Source organism: Magnolia sinica, chromosome 7 (assembly GCF_029962835.1).
Source record: "Magnolia sinica isolate HGM2019 chromosome 7, MsV1, whole genome shotgun sequence".
NCBI lineage: Eukaryota > Viridiplantae > Streptophyta > Magnoliopsida > Magnoliales > Magnoliaceae > Magnolia > Magnolia sinica.
Window position 1 is genome coordinate 75,572,650 of NC_080579.1, and position 16,810 is coordinate 75,589,459.

The 16,810-nt window shown below is 41.1% G+C and overlaps 1 pseudogene; it reads right to left on the reverse strand.

The window, feature by feature from the left end:
• Nucleotides 1–12,384: 12,384 nt before the first annotated feature.
• LOC131252138 (putative pentatricopeptide repeat-containing protein At1g56570) lies at nt 12,385–14,884 on the reverse strand (annotated as a pseudogene).
• Nucleotides 14,885–16,810: the final 1,926 nt, after the last annotated feature.

Sequence of the window (16,810 nt, forward strand, 5' to 3'; positions counted from 1 at the left end):
AACAGCATGAAAACTCGAGGATGAGTTCTTTTGAAGTGGAGGGGATTGATGTAGAGCGGGTCATCGACGCTTTCATGACCAAGATGGACCAGAGAAGACCCAATCAAAGGAGGAAGTCATCAAGACCATTAAAACCTTAAAACAGACATATCTTGCAAATCGAAATGAGTTACTCGACGTACAATATAAGATTTTGGGGTAGGACGAGCTACTTTAGCCAACCAACTTGGCTATGCCGTGTGGCCCACGCCGAATTTTTGATATTCCATCATATCGACGGTCAAATTCTATGTTTATTTCCATTTTTACTATTTTTAGTAAGTTTTAGTTTGATTATAACTCTTCATCCGTTGGGCTTTAGGAGTTGTGTCCAACGTGAAAAGAGCTTAGAATAATTAAGAGAACAGGTTGGTGAAGCAAAATAGGTCACTTACTATTTTTGGCTGAAAACCTTGCACACTAGTAGACATCACAACCGTCTATAAGTAATAAGTTTACTATTTATAGTAAGTTGCGAATTCTAGGAGTTTTAGTTATAGTCTGCTTCTGATTTCTCTCCCATTGCTTGGTATCCCTATTTAAAGGGTTGTGAACTCGTTTATTTTATTCATTAATCATTCAACAAGTTTCTTTCATATATCTTAGAATTTTGTAGCGGACGACTTGGCTAGGCTAGGAAGCGAACATCGGCAAGAACATAACTTTCACTCCTGGGGAGCCCTCCCTCCCACCATCAGAGGGCTTCTCTTTCTCGACAAAGTGAGGCTGGGTAACCTTAGGACCTCTTAACCCTCTGTTTCTTGTTTATTTGTATAGCCACATGATAGGGGGGCCGTTTCCTTTTTGTCATCGCCCCACTCCAAATCTTTGCCTGTAAGCAGTTCGTGGCACCCCTTTTCTTCAATACAATTTATGTTTCCTTTAAAAAAAAAAAAAATTTCTTAGAATTATTTTTATTTTTCCTCGTGGATTCGAAAAGTCTCTGTGAGGAGTCCAGAGAAGTTTCGTGGATTCAGAGTAGTTATCCTTGAGGAAGATGGTGATTAAGCTCATCACGTTCATCCATTGCGTCACATCTCAGCCATTGAAAAAATTCATACAAATGATACTAAACTCATAACTTAAAATCATGATTGACGCTAAGCCTATAATGGCAAGAACATATCATCAATGAGGATTTAGTAACATAACACTTTTTTTTTTCTTTTTGAATTTGAAACGAACCCAACTGCTATTTGGAGCAATACTTCTCCATTGAACTGAATTTTCACAATTTGATTCCGTTGTGCATCCTTACAAATTGAGACCCATTTGAGGTTTCAATTCTTCGACTATCAAAATACTAAATTCATCTGTTTGTTGATGATATTGTTGGACATAGGCCAGTGGGGCCCACTGGTGAGCAATCACTAGTGGGTATGTCCCATGTTTCTTCCAGCTTTTTCCTTTTCTGTTATATTTCACATTCAACTTTGAATTTGATTTATGATAGGAGATAGGGATAAGACCGGATGATATAGTCTCATCCAAACTCTTATGCCTTCCTATAAAATGGATGAGACTCTCTCTCATTAAACACATTATAAGTAATACCAAGAGTATACGGAGAGAGATATAGTGTGCACGATAGTCTGTCCATTTTGACTTGTCCTTGGGATGATCTAATTCATAGATCACAATCCGGAGCCACTTATACCGTAGGATCAGAGGTGTGAATAGACCATCTGCTCTAATAGTAGATAGGCAGGCCGTTGGAGCGTCAATCTTTTTCTTTGTGAGGGTTCCAAAACTTGTGTAGACCGTCAGATCTTAAGGGCTCACCTTCCACGCTTCCCAACAGTGGTATCAGAGAGTTCAACGGCAGATCTCCGATTATTTTCATCTAAAAAGGTAAGTGGCCCATCCTTTCTTTTTGGATTGGAATCCATATCCTGTCAATAAGAATAATCTTAATTACATACATGAAAAGTCATGTGTATAATGGATTAGATTAGATTTTGTATACACGTTATGTATAATGGATGGTATGATGCATTTCTACTTAATTATTTCCGCAAACAAAGATTGATTACAAAAGCATGGTCCACGTGATGTACCCTATGATTGCACATCACAACAGCAATATACCACATGTATGTATATCACAAATATGTACATTTTCATACCATAGCTTTTGTAAACGTACATAGATATTGGTGGTTGATGTTGTTGTATTGAAATACACCACTAGATGATGTATTTGAGTAGCGGATTGGATGACGTTCATCATTCAAGCTAAATTCACGTCAGCCATTCATATGGGTCTGAACACATGGAATAAATTGTATCCAAACCATCCATTTTGTTGGCTAACTCAATTTAAGATTTAATCATTAAAAACATTAAATAAGAACATTCACCTAAATTGAAATGTTTGGATTGAAATACCAAGGTATCAAAACCATTTTTTTAGGTGTTTTGGAAAGTTTGGATTCAAGATACCATTCCATATTTTCTACAAACACGCCACAACCTATACTGATTGTCTATGGACGGATTCTATACAATCTGGGTTGGATAGGTGGGGTCCACTTAATATTACTTCTAAGGATCCAGTCCTTTCATTATTTTCTCTGTATCATATTATGATATGGGGTTAAAAATGAGGCAAATCCACTAATCTGGTGGACCACACCACAGTAAAAAATGTTAAATGCCAATATGCATAACCCATATGATTACTGTACGATATGACCCACCTGTAAGAATCCACGTGATGTACCCCATGCATGTACATCACAGCAGCTATATATCCCATGCGTGTGCATCATACCAATTAGATAGCTTCTGTACACGTGACTAGATGGTGTACATAAGTTGTTGTATTGTAATACATGCATGTACATCTCACCAAACATACATCAATTGTTGTTGTATTCAACTACAACACGTGAAAGATGCTATATAAGTCAATTCATGAAGAACGGTGAGATACATCACCAGCAACATATGTACATGTGGTGTAGTTGAATTGCCTGATGTGCACTTGAATTGGCTAATGAGCACACGTGTTGGCTGATATACACACGTGTGTTATATATGGCTATACACGTGTGTTATATATGTCTGATGTACAAGTGGGCCCATGTGTTATATATGGGTATACACACGTGTTTGCTGATGTGCACTTAAATTGCCTGATGTGGATAACGTCAGCTACAACATGTAGATGTTGTATTGTACTATAACACATGTATGTTTTGACGTTAGCCATACATATGGGTCTAATATGTATAACACATATGTGGATTCACGTCAGCAACACATGTGGATCTTATCACGAGGTATATGTTATATCCAAACCGTTCGACGACATGGATAAACCACATACATTTAAGGTAGGCCCAAAGGAGTTTACTCAGTACACAATACGATTTACATGTAGCCTGTGGCATCGTGGCACAAATACATGAGATAAATTCCGCTCATACAATACAACTCTTTACTGATGGTGCACTCAAAATAGGGGCCCACAAGACCCACCTTGCATTGCCCACAGCTTGAGAGTTACACGGATCTGGCAATCCTTACCAACCGATGAGTGGCGTGGCCTTCGAACCGATGGTGGAAAACAACCATCTAAGTGGATTTCTCATGTAGCTTAGGCAAGTATGGACAAGTGAAGTCCTCTATGCAATGGATACATATGTGCATGTAAAATGATGGGCCCTTTAATGTACATTGCCACTATGACATGTACATATACATGCTTATGATTATGTTTTCCTTTATATCAAACTATTCACTGTTGATCAACAGATCATTAGTGATTGAAACGATCATTAACCGTGATGATCAATGTTGATGAAAGGATCCATCATCAACAATGATCATTAACAATAATGATCGGATCCATCTGTAATGGTCATGATCACTAGTGACGAGAGAACTCTCTTTATAGCTATGCACTTCATTTCTTTTCTGATGATAATGTTTATTTGTAGGATATAAATAAGTTTGATATGATTAGATCTAAGCCCTCCTTATTTTTCATTGAAAAATATAGAAAAACTTAGTGCTTAGATACTCCTTATAAATAAAGGTTGTGCATAACCTGAGTGAGAGTTTATTCTCCTTCATCAAATGATGCATGCAACTAATAATGAAATGTTGCACATTATACAAATTTATTCTTATAAAAGCATTAAACTCATCTTAAATAGAGAACTTAATCATTCTACACCGCCCATTCGGGTATGTGGACTTTCAGATCTCGTTAAGATGCGTTGACTTCTTTTATACTTTGAAAATTTGAATAACATGTAGAAATGCTGATGATTAGTGTCAATACCTTAGATCATAATTAGGTAGTGATACTCATGCAATCTAGAGATGGCCACCAAAGCGTTAATTGTTGAACAGCTGAAAGGACAATATTTCGACGGCAACAACTACGAAGACTGGTTCCGCACGGTGCGATGCCTTCTGAATGAGGACGACATATCACACACACTCGATGAAGTTCAAGAGGAACCTATATTGTCTGAAAATGAAAATTTACAAGAACATAGGGTTGCGATGACTCGGTACAATAAGTTGCGAAAATAGAATTATTCAGCTCGTAATGTCCTTCTTAGCATTATGCACAAAGAACTCATACCTACGTATAAAGTGCATAAAACCGCTAAGGGAATCTGGGAAGCACTGACAAATGCCTATGCGTAGAAGTCAGATGCAAGAGTTCGGGCAATGGAATTAGAATTCCAGGAGTATAGGATGCCCATCGGCTGCCTCATCAAAGATCATTTCCGTAAGATGGAGCAAATGATAGGTGCCCTTAGGAATGTTGGGTGTAAATTGACTGAAAATTAAAAGATTATAGCCATACATCGTTCCTTGCAGGAATCTTGGGCCCAAATCAAAAGAATTCTGAATCATACTGATTCGATCACTATGTTCAGAGACTTTTGTGGCCACTTGGTACGTGAGGTTGAAATGAATGCAATTCAGCCAGGTACGGTCAAGGCTTTTGTAGCAGAGACCCATAAGCGGAAAGCTAACAAGAAACGGTTCAAAGCTTGCAAAAAGGTGAAAAAAAATAACCAATAACAGAAGACCACAACACCTCCTCCAAATCTCAAGAAGGGGAATGGAAAGAAGAAGCAGAAAAAGATAAATATAGTCTGCTTTGTCTGTGAAAATTCCGGCCATTATGTTCGGCAGTGTGCCCATAAAAAGATGGTAATTTCTCAGTCACTAGATACTTTGTATGTAGGCATTTATTTTAAAACCCTTTCTGTTGATACTATATCTAACAAGTGGATTTTGGATTCAGGCGCAACAAGGCACGTGATACAGAGTCGTCGAGGACTCGAGGAATTTCGGCCTGTAGCCAAGGGAACTTACAAAGTATATATGGGAAATAATGTTGTCAAAGACATACTAGGGATTGGCATTTCTCATCTCCATATGCGCATAGGGTAAACAATAATCCTCCGTGATACTCTTTATGCACTGGGGATGCATCGAAATTTAATTTCTCTTTCTAGGTTATTATTTGATGGTTTTAATATTCGATTTTTCGGGACAAAAGTTTCTTTAAGACTGAATAACCTCATCTTTGCATGGGGAAATTTAATTTCAGATTTATTTATTCTGGACGTAAATTGTGATAATGCACCTCTTGCTTTATCTGCTATGTCGAATGAAATTATAATATCTGAATCTCAAAAATGGCATGCGAGGTTAGGTCACATTAGAAAGGATCGTAGGACAAGACTAGTATGTTCTGGTCTGTTAGACTCCTTATCCAAAGTTGATTTGTCATTTTGTGAACATTGTATGTCCGGGAAGACTTTAAAGAAACCATTTCCTAAAGCAGCTAGGTCCAAGGGCAGACTAGAGACAATCCATTTAGATATCTATAAACCCTTTAATGTACATGCCAGAAACGGATGTCAATACTTTGTCATTTTCATTGACGATTACTTGCGCTATGGATATGTGTATCTCATCTCATACAAATCCGAGGCTTTTGATTGTTTTCTTAAATATAAAGCTGAGGTGGAAAATCAACTTGAGAAAAAAATTAAAATCCTTCCATCTAATAGAGGTGGCGAGTATAAGTCTGAAACGTTTAAATCATATTGCGAAAATTTTGGCATTGTTCGACAGTGCACAATGGCTTACACTACACAATGAAATGGTGTTGCAGAGAGAAGGAATAGGACATTATTGGACATGGTTAGATCAATGATGGCACAAGCCAATCTCTCTACCACATTCTAGGGAGACACACTGTTAACAGCCATCTACATCCTTAATAGAGTCTTATTCAAATCCATTCCTAAGACCCCATATGAGATGTGGTCTGGAAGGACTCCTCTAGACAACTTATGCCCTTAGGGATCTTTGGGATATGTTTTGCTACCTACTTCGCATAGAGGTAAACTTGATAATAAAACTATTGAATGCGTATTCATAAGATACCCTATGCATTCAAAGGGATACGTTCTAGTTTATGAGGACTATAGACGATGGATTGAGATAGAATCCCGAGACGTAACCTTCGTTGAAGATAGATACACCAGCTGAATGAAGTAAAAGGCTCCAATAGAACTTTTTAAAATACTCAATGTATCTTAGGAGAGTGGGAGTTCTGCTCCTCAAGATGATGATGCTCCTATAGTTCGTCAGGACAGTGGGAGGACATCTCAGCAGGCTCCTGAGTTACGTCAAAGCGAAAGAGGATTGATTCCCTGAAGATACTTCGATATTGAGGGGCAAACATTCTCTTGCGTTGCGATTGATGATGAGCCTGATTCGTATTAGGATGCATTATTATCTTCTAACTTGGCAGATTGGGTAAATGCTATGGATGAAGAGATCACTTCCATAGAGAAAAATAAAGTCTGGGAACTTATTGATCTGCCTTCCAATCGCAAAGCGATAGGTAATAAATGGGTACTAAAGATCAAAAGAAAGGCAGATGGTACAGTGGACAAGTATAAAACACGATTAGTTAATAAAGGTTTTACACAACAAGAAAACATTGATTACGAAGAGACCGTTTCACCTGTTGCAAAGTTCTCCTCAATCCGCTTGATCTTGTCCATTGTCGCAAGTTTAAACTTAGAGTTATATCAGATAGATGTAAAGATCGCATTCTTAAATGGTGACTTAGATGAAGAAATATATATGCAACAACCCATGGGTCATGTGGACAAAAAACATCCAAAGAAAGTCTACAAGTTATTGAAATCCATCTATGAGCTGAAGCAATCTTCAAGACAGTGGTATGTTCAATTCCCAAGTATAGGGTTGTGATGCAGTAATAAACTCGATGAGACCGAGGTCGAATCCCAAGGGACTAAAAACTGTACGTAATCTGAAACTAATTAGAACTAGAACTAAAATGAGATGAAATCTAAATCGAGTGTAATTTGAGGAATAATGATGAAATAATTATCTAAAACTTAAAAAATTTAGGGAAAGGAACTAGGGATTTAGAGGATCCACTTGTAGAGATCAAGGAGATCTTATGCTTGTTTCAAGAACTCAACTGGACTTAGAGTCCCATCTTCATAAAAATCAAGATTGAACTTCCTTTGATATAGTTTTTAAGAGATGAAAGGTATATAAATTAAAATGGATTCCATCACCAAACCATGCTCATGAGACAAAGTAAACAACAGAATTAAACTAATTACTAACCAATCAACAATGTATGAAGGTTAGGAAGGGCACTGTTATCCGACCATGCCCAGGAGACGATGGTGAACAATAGGGCTTCCTCACGTCATAAACATAAAAAGGAAAGGAACATGCTCAAAGCTATCATAGACCCATTGTAATTTTAGTCACAACAGACCGTTAAAAACTAAAAATATTCTCTTAATTAAACTAAGATCAACATAAGTTCAGTCTAAACAAAAGGCACAAGCAAAAAGTCTCCCATCATGCTACAAGCTTCACCTCTTAGCCCTATCTAAGAGGTTTAGCCTAGACTAGGCATGATTAGGTTAAACATCGTAAAAGCAAGAAAAATAAACAGTAAAAATAAAATAAATTATTGTTACTCTCTCTCTGCTCCACACGTCCAGCTTCCTTGATCCCCCTAGCCAAGATGGCCTTTCTCTCTCCCTCTATCTCCTTTATAAAATTCCGGAAGTGGTGGCTGGAGTCGAGCACCGACTTCTCTTTCACAGTCAGTTTGCAACGAAGTCGGACTCCCTGTTTACGCAGTGGAATCAAAAGTAAAGCCTTACGCATCTGTGATGATTGGTGGGCCTAGGATTGATGTTAGACGAGAAATCCAACCCATCCATTGAATTCCTCTCGGAATTTCAATCGAGAAGGAGTGTTTTTGCTTGGGTTTAGTGTGGTCCATCGAATCAAATCTTTCCATTGTCTGTCCGCCGTTTGGACGATCGAAAATCGATCTTCATTACTTCCTGCAGTTCATTTATCTAGGCTTGGATTATAGGAAGCGTGGACTTCTGATAGATGGTCCAGATCAGACTCCTGAAGTACGGTGGTGGCCCACAAGATTCGTTATAGGCTCTGTTTGCGAAACAGAGCCTGCGCGACTCGTAATGTGACATTCGGTGGGTCCCTGATCATCGTCATATGGAAAATCCAGTCCGTCCACTGGATTCCCCTCACACAACCGGTCGGACGTGGATGATTTTAGGGTCTATTTCGGTGCGGCCCACAGAGTTTTTATTCCGCCGTCCGTCCTGCGTTTTAAAAGAGAAATTCACACGATCGCTTGCATGGGACCAGAAGGGAACGTAGGTGAGGTTAATACCCCCCTATGTACACAATGGACGGTCCAAATTGATGATATGTATGAGGAGTGGGGCCTACTAGTGAGAAACGGACGGACGATGGGAGGACGCTATGTCCTTTTATAAGTTGGAGAAGATGTAACGCTGACCGATTTTGAGAAATCCAGTGCACGGCTAGTGCACTTGTGCACCGTGCACATGTGTTATACATGAGGTCCTATAGAGATGTTCGTGAGAAATTCGCTCCATCCATCCATTTTTCAACTCATTTAACGCGTTGAGACCAATTTTGAAGCATATCCAAATAGTAGGTGGGTCCAAAATCAATGATTTATGGGTTGATCTATCCGTTGGGACACTTGTACAGGGATCGAACGGATGAAATTCGACATGTATGGTTAATTTATGGTCCTCAGACCATGTATGAAGTTTCGAGCTGAACGGATGGTGGGAACCCTGTGATCTTGCAATCTGGACATCTTTTGGGCCACTTGAACTTCAGTTTCTCGATTTTCTTAGATCCATGGCATGCAAATCTATCGATCTTGGTCTCCTGGGGTTTGTCCATGCTTTGGTGAATTCTCAGCGTTAAATCTCAGCTTTTAGTACCCTATTTTAGTCCAAGCACCTAAAGTCACCTTGCAACACAAACACGATTAAGATAGACCGTTACACAGTATCATGTTCGTAAATCTAAGCAATAAATGAGGTCTAATATGCAATATTTGACCCTCAACATGGTACATGAGGTTCCACTTGGCCATCACCACTTTTGGATTCACGATGAGTGAAGAAGATCATTGTGTATACATGAAACGGTCTAGAAGATCTTTTCTGATACTATCTCTATATGTAGATGATATCTTGTTAGCTGGTAATGAAATGCAATTATTGATATTGACTAAAGATTAGCCATTCTCGAACTTTGAGATGAAAGACCTCGGTGAAGCCAACTTTATTCTTGGGGTAAAAATCATCAGGGATCGTCCTAAGAAATTTTATATTTGTCTCAAGCAACCTATATACAAAAGATCTTAGAGCGGTTCAGGATGAAAAATTCAAAAGCTGTTGAAACTCCTATGGATAAAGCTACCAAGCTAGACAGGAAATCGTGTCCCCAGACTGAAGCCGAGAAATTGGCTATGTCCTCAGTACCTTATGCAAGCGCAGTATGGAGCTTAATGTACGCTATGCTTTGCACCAGATTGGATATTAGCTATGCAGTTGACATAGTCAACCGTTATCAGAGTAACCCGGGACAATCTCATTGGCAAGCCGTCAAACGTATATTCCGCTATTTCAGAGGAACAAAAGACCTAATGTTGTGTTATAAAGGCACAAGTCTCGAGCTCAAAGGATATTCTGATACTGCTTGGGGTAATGACGCTGATGGGGGAAAGTCTACTTCAGGGTATGTATTCTTACTTGGAGGAGGAGTTATCTCATGGTCGAGTAAGAAACATACATCCACAACTCTTTCAACTATGGAGGCCGAGTACATTGCATGTTGTGCTGCAGTTCAAGAGTGTATATGGGTTCACAGATTTCTATTGGGTCTGGGTGTTATATTGAGTGTTCGTCAGCCTATATCTCTGAAGATAGACAATACTTATGCCATTGACTTGGCAAATGATCCTAAACACCACCAGAAGTCTAAGCACATTGAGATTAAGTATCATTACGTCCGTGATCAAGTGAGAGATAAGAAGGTCAACCTCAGCTACATTCCTACTAAGGAGATGATGGCTGATCCCATGACGAAACCTATAGCTAGAGATCTATTGCAGGTTTACGTCAGGTAGATGAGATTGAGGAAAGTTTGACTGATGTACTTGTTTTGTAATACATTCGATCTTTCATTAATGAATAATATATTCCATTTATTCAGTATTGAACACTAATATGAACTAGGTAAGTAGATCATCAGCATTTACCTTGAGATCATGTAGGATTTCTATCTTTATCGGTAGGCCGGTCACCCACTCGCACTGGTTGACCAACCTTGAATGTACAAGAGAGGTAGATTCGGGGCCATGTTTATACATTGAGGTATAAACTTCTCTTTATTTTGAATAATAAAGGATGAGGATATGAGTGAGTCGTATCCGCCTACAATCTTATAAAGATTGAAGATGAGACTGATAAAGTCGAATAGCATAATCGCACCATTCCGTTATATGCAATTAATGTTATGACCTGAATTTAAAGTCAGGTTATGAAGTTATGAGATGAGTCGTACCTCATGTAGAATGACCTGCGTATTGTAGACCCGACAGTCACCTAGTATTGTCTATTTTATGACGTGGATTGTAGCCACGTACTGGGACCTTTTACCTACAGATTGTTTTGATTCGCTCTACTTATTGCAACGTGCGAGTAGCCAGTCCCGTATGTGACTTTTTGTGTCCTTGGCTACCCTCCTCTTGTATATATGAGGATGAGATTGATTGTTGCTACTTTAGTATACTATGACGAAAGGTCCTTGATTAGCCAGACTCAGTTATGCTAGAAAAGTAGCTTGATTAATTTCAAATTACACATCTGCATGGGGAAGATCCTGTGACAGCTACACTAAGTTTCTAGAACTATAAATACGCACTTAAAGACTTATCCGCCGACAGTATCAAGTTATTTTTTTTTAGACTTTTGCAAATAATATTTTTCTTAAAAAGCATATATATATGTATTGCTTTAAATTGGTTTTAGTCGAAGTTTGTGAAAAATCAAGTTTTTAGAATAACTCGATAAGTTGGATAAGTACGTATGTTGGCCGACTACTCCAGATCGGGAGTTAACTCCATCTGGTGTGATCATGCGGACTAGGACAGGCACTGCAAATCTTGGGTTATTGAGTACTATTTAAGTGGTCACTTAATACTTAAGCACCTGTGAGAAGATTATGGTGATCCAGCTGGTCCCACGCCTCTGATTCTTTTGATCGCGATGTTTGGTCTTTGATTGTTATTAGATAAGTCAGATGGATAAATCTTTTGTGCCTATCCCACAATGTGATTGAGTGGGAGATGTTGGACCTAGGCTAGTGGGGCCCACTGGTGAGCAATCACTAGTGGGTATGTCCCATGTTTCTTCGAGCTTTTTCCTTTTCTGTTATATTTCACATTCAACTTTGAATTTGATTTATGATAGGAGATAAGGATAAGACCGGATGATATAGTCTCATCCAAACTCTTATGCCTTCCTATAAAATGAATGAGACTCTCTCTCATTAAACACATCATAAGTAATACCGAGAGTATACGGAGAGACATATAGTGTGCACGTCCATTTTGGCTTGTCCTTAGGATGATCTAATCCATAGATCGCAATCCGGGGCCACTTATACCGTAGGATCAGAGGTGCGAATAGATCAATTTGCTCCAGTAATAGATAGGCAGGCCGTTAGAGCGTCAATCTTCTGTTTTGTAAGGGTTCCAAAACTCGTGTAGACCGTCAGATCTTGAAGGCTCACCTTCTGCGCTTCCCAACAGATATCGCATCAACCACTGTCCAATTCCTCATTTTCAAGTCCCATAAACATCAATCTTTGTTCAAATTCCCCACATGCATATACTACGTTCCAAATCATTCGGTGAGCAATCCGAATCGACCCTCAAAATTGCGATTATATTACTTCTAAGTTGAATTTGAAATAAACCCAACTGCAATTCAGAGTCATGCTTATCAAATGACTGAATTTTAGCAATTTGATTCTTTTGCGCATCCAAATGCAACCTTCCAAAGTGAGACCTATTTGAAGTTTCATTTCTTTGACTATCGGCATACTAAATTCATCTGTTTCTCCACGATACTGCAACAATCACTGTCTAGTTCCCCATTTTCAAGTCCTATAAACATCAATGATCAATCCCAGTTCAAATTCTCCATATTCAAAAACCATCTTCCAAATCATTCAGCAAGCAATCTGGACTGGCCTTCAAAATTGGCATTATGTTACTTCTAAGTTGAACTTGAAACAAACCCAACTGCGATTCGGAGGCATACTTCTCAATTGAACTGAACGTTTGCGATTTGATTCTGTTGTGCATTCAAACATAGACTTTAAATCGATACCTATCTGTAATTTCCCTTCATTGGTTATCAATGTGCTAAATTCATCTGTGTGATGATGATACTGCATCAATCTTCATTCTAATTCCCTGTATTCTCAAGTCCCAGAAACATCTATTCCAGTTCAAATTCCCCACATTCAAATCCCCTCTTCTAAATCATGCAGCAAGCAGTTCGAATCAGACTCACACTGCAGTAGTTTCATGTTCCTATTCAGCATCTCCACCGCTTCATAAACTATATCCAAATGAGGACTGGTTCTTTCACCAACAACAAAGCTGCAAACCTGATTTCTCATTTCAATCCAACTCCTCCCTGCCTCTTTCCGACAACCCGGTCCTCTCATCGACCTCCTTGTTGCCGCAAATTCACCCCACTTGCCATCAGCGGCGTAAATATTTGAAAGTATGACATAAGTCCCAGCCCCCTTAGGCCTTAAACCCAAGATCTTTTGGGCAGCCAGTCTACCCAAATCCATATTTCTATGCACTTTGCAAGCCCCAAGAAGTGCACCCCAGACTGATTCATCAGCTTCGAAAGGCATTCTCTCTATCAGATTGTAAGCCTCTGAAACTCTCCCGGCCCGGCCGAGCATGTCCACGATGCACCCATAAATCTCCTGATCCGGAACAATGTGGTAATCGATACCCATTGAAGCAAAATACTTCAAACCTTCATTGACAAGTCTGGCGTGACTACAAGCACTTAGAACACCCATGAACACAACACGGTCTGGTTGGATTCCAGAACCGACCATCTGATTGAACAACTCAATCGCCTCCCTTCCATATCCATGGGTCCGGTAGCCGATCATCATTGATGTCCATGAGAGTAGATCCTTCTGCGGCATTTCATTGAAAATCCTACATGAATCACCTATGCTTCCACACTTTGAGAACATATCCAAGAGTGCATTTGCCAAAGCTAAGTTCCCGCTGAAACCTCTTCGAATTATCGCTCCATGAACCTGTTTACCGCAATTCAAAACTGCCAGATTCGCACAAGCGGAGGTGACACTGGTATATGTAAAGCAATTTGGATCCAAATCTTGCGAACCCATTTGAGAAAACAGCTGCAATGACTCGTGGAACCCGTTTCTTTCGAATCCAGCTATCAGAGTATTCCAAGTGATCAAATCTCTCCGATGCATTTCGTCAAAATATTGTTTTGCTTCCGGTAAGCACATGCATCTGCAATACATGTCAACTAGAGAATTTGCAACAGGGAGATTGAACTCAAACCCATATTTACATGCCGCAGAATGAATCTGCTGGCCGAGAATCAGAGACCCAACTGAAGCACAAGCTCTAACTGCGATTGAACAGCTGAATGGATTCAGTTCTACACCCTCCTGAAGCATCCGTTGAAAGGTTCGGATCCCAGCATACCCGTCTCCTCTCCTCGTGTAACCGGCAATCATAGTCGTCCATGTGATAGCAGTCTCAGTATTCCATCAAACACCATGCATACATTATCCATGCTACCTCCACACGTTGCATACACGTCAAGGAGCGCATTGCCCACATGCATGGATCCATCCACACCATTCTTCACCGCCAGCCGATGCGCCAGGGCCCCACGTGGGCCACATCCCATGCCCTTACACGCCTTCAAGACACTCGACATCGTGAACGCGTTGGGGCCCTGGCCCACCTTGATCATGTCCCCGAACATGGCCCATGCATGTTCATGGTGGCCATGTGACGTGTACCCTGCGATCATTGCCGTCCAAGTGACCACGTCTCGTTCGAGCGTTTCGTCGAACACATCACGTGCTTCCTTGAGCAGCCCCTTATCAGTGTAGAACTTGATGAATTGGGTGGCTGGGATTGGAGAGAGCTTTTGTGGGGTTGTGGGTTTTGATTGGGCGATCAGATTGAGGGCTTTGGGTAGTGGGCCTTTCATGATGGGAGACTTGGACGGTTGTGATAGGTCGGATGCTACGTCTTGGAGTGGATTGAATGGTTGAAAGACTTCAAGGATAATTTCGTCATTTTCAAATCTTTGTGGACCACGTGCTGGTGGGCCCCTGTCTCCCAAAAGGTGCGGCAACTTGGTAACATAACACAACAACACTAGCAATGCCCAATCACAACAAGCAACCATTAAAGCTCAATACAAACGTCTCAGAAATCACGCTGTCTTCTTCTCAGTCTGCTCGATGCGTACCCCACCGACGACAACAGGCCCCATTCGTGGCAACAACGACACAACGAGGCTCTCAGCGTCCTCAGCATTTAGCTTTGAGATCATGCTCGTTATCCCGAGCTTCAGACCCAGCTTCTTCTCATTCCCGTCAGACGTCTCCCCATGTTTGTGCCCATGAGCCACAGTTGTAAAGCTCCCGACGAAGTCTCCAAGGTGCGTGGAATTATCAGAAGGCGTGTTGATGAAGACATCGAACCGGGTTGAGGTTATGTGTTCCACCTCAATGCCATCGACCATGACGACCTCGAGCGTGTTCTGTATTTCAGACTTACTACGAGATGAGTTGGGCCGTTTGACCAAGACACGGATGGGGTCATTCACAAGGGCCTTAGGCACGGACCCGAATTCTACTGCTGTGGCCTTCCTTTTGCGGAGGATCGGATTTTTGGGGATCTTGTAGGAAGGAATGCTTTCTGGGTTCGGTAGAGGGAAAGTGTAAGGTGGGCAGCATGCATAATCCGTCGTGTTGGTGGTGTCCAGGTCTTTTGCTGCGTGGCAACTGGATAGGTCCGGGGGGCCCACTGGATCTGCGGCGGCCTTTTGATCATGACCGAGGCCTAGCGTCGTTCCGTACAGACCCCCACCTATGCCGATGAGCATGTTCCGCCTGTCCAGCTTGATCAGTGGGGATTCCTCACGGCTCTTATCACCACTACTCCTAATGCAAGTAGTGGGCCGGCGTGAAGCATTTCGGGAAGAGTAGAATGTTTTGGGGTGGAGAGAGGGTGCAGGGGAGGCAGTGACATGCAAAGAAGACATCGTCATCGAGGCTATGGACATGGCTCTGGATTAGGGTTATGGTTTAGGGGGTTGTGGGTATAGCAGTAATGGGGAGGGAGAGGAGCTATTTATCGAGATTTCTCAAGAACTTCCGCACTTGGATGGTCGCATGCGATTCTACCGTGTACGTCCGACAGCGGAATTGCGTAGCGTACCGAGTGAATTCTAATGATGCAAAAATCTGGTTCACCCTTCGCTGAGCTCCAAGCGCCTAGCCTTGTGTGCCTGTATAAGAGAAGGACAAAGGAGACCATGACTAGAGCAGGGGACCCTCCGATGCCAAAGTCAGGCTAGGAATCTAGGTCTAAGTAGTGTAGATGGGGTTTAAGGTGTGAGTTGTTCCGTATCTTTAGCAATGAGGTCTTGATGTATTTATACCTGACTGTCGGATGGTCTGGGTCCATTAATTTTGGTACGGTTTACTCAATTAGGAGGATTTTCGGATCGTGGAAATATCGTGCATAATCTAGGGATCGTGCAACACATCAATGGGCGAAGTTGGCGGGCACGTCCACTTAAGGCAGTTTCTTAGTTTAGCAGTATGTCCACTTAAGGCGGTTCCTTAGTTTAACGTCTGAGATGTTCTGCCCTGGTCTCAGTTCGGGACATCCTCCTCCGGATGAAGGTGAAAATGAGAACAAGGACGATCCCCTGGCTCGGATGTCCTTCTTCGCATGAGTATGAGCCATTGGCTCGGAGGTTGTTCCCTTGGCTCAGGTGCTTTGATGTTGCTCTCTTCATCAGTGATCATTATTTCGGGTATTCTTTCGTCCGATTGGACTACAAAGGCGCTAGTCCTCGGAACTATGACGGGCCCGGATCTTCCCATAACAGAAGCCCCCTACTCTTCGAGGTCGGCTACGGACTCAAAGAGTAAGCACATGGAAGATCAACCGCCTCATCTGCTGAACCTTCTGTGCACGCCGATATTTTCATGGTTTTGGAATTTTGAAGCGTTGTGCCCTCAGGGTTTCCCGCTTATGAAC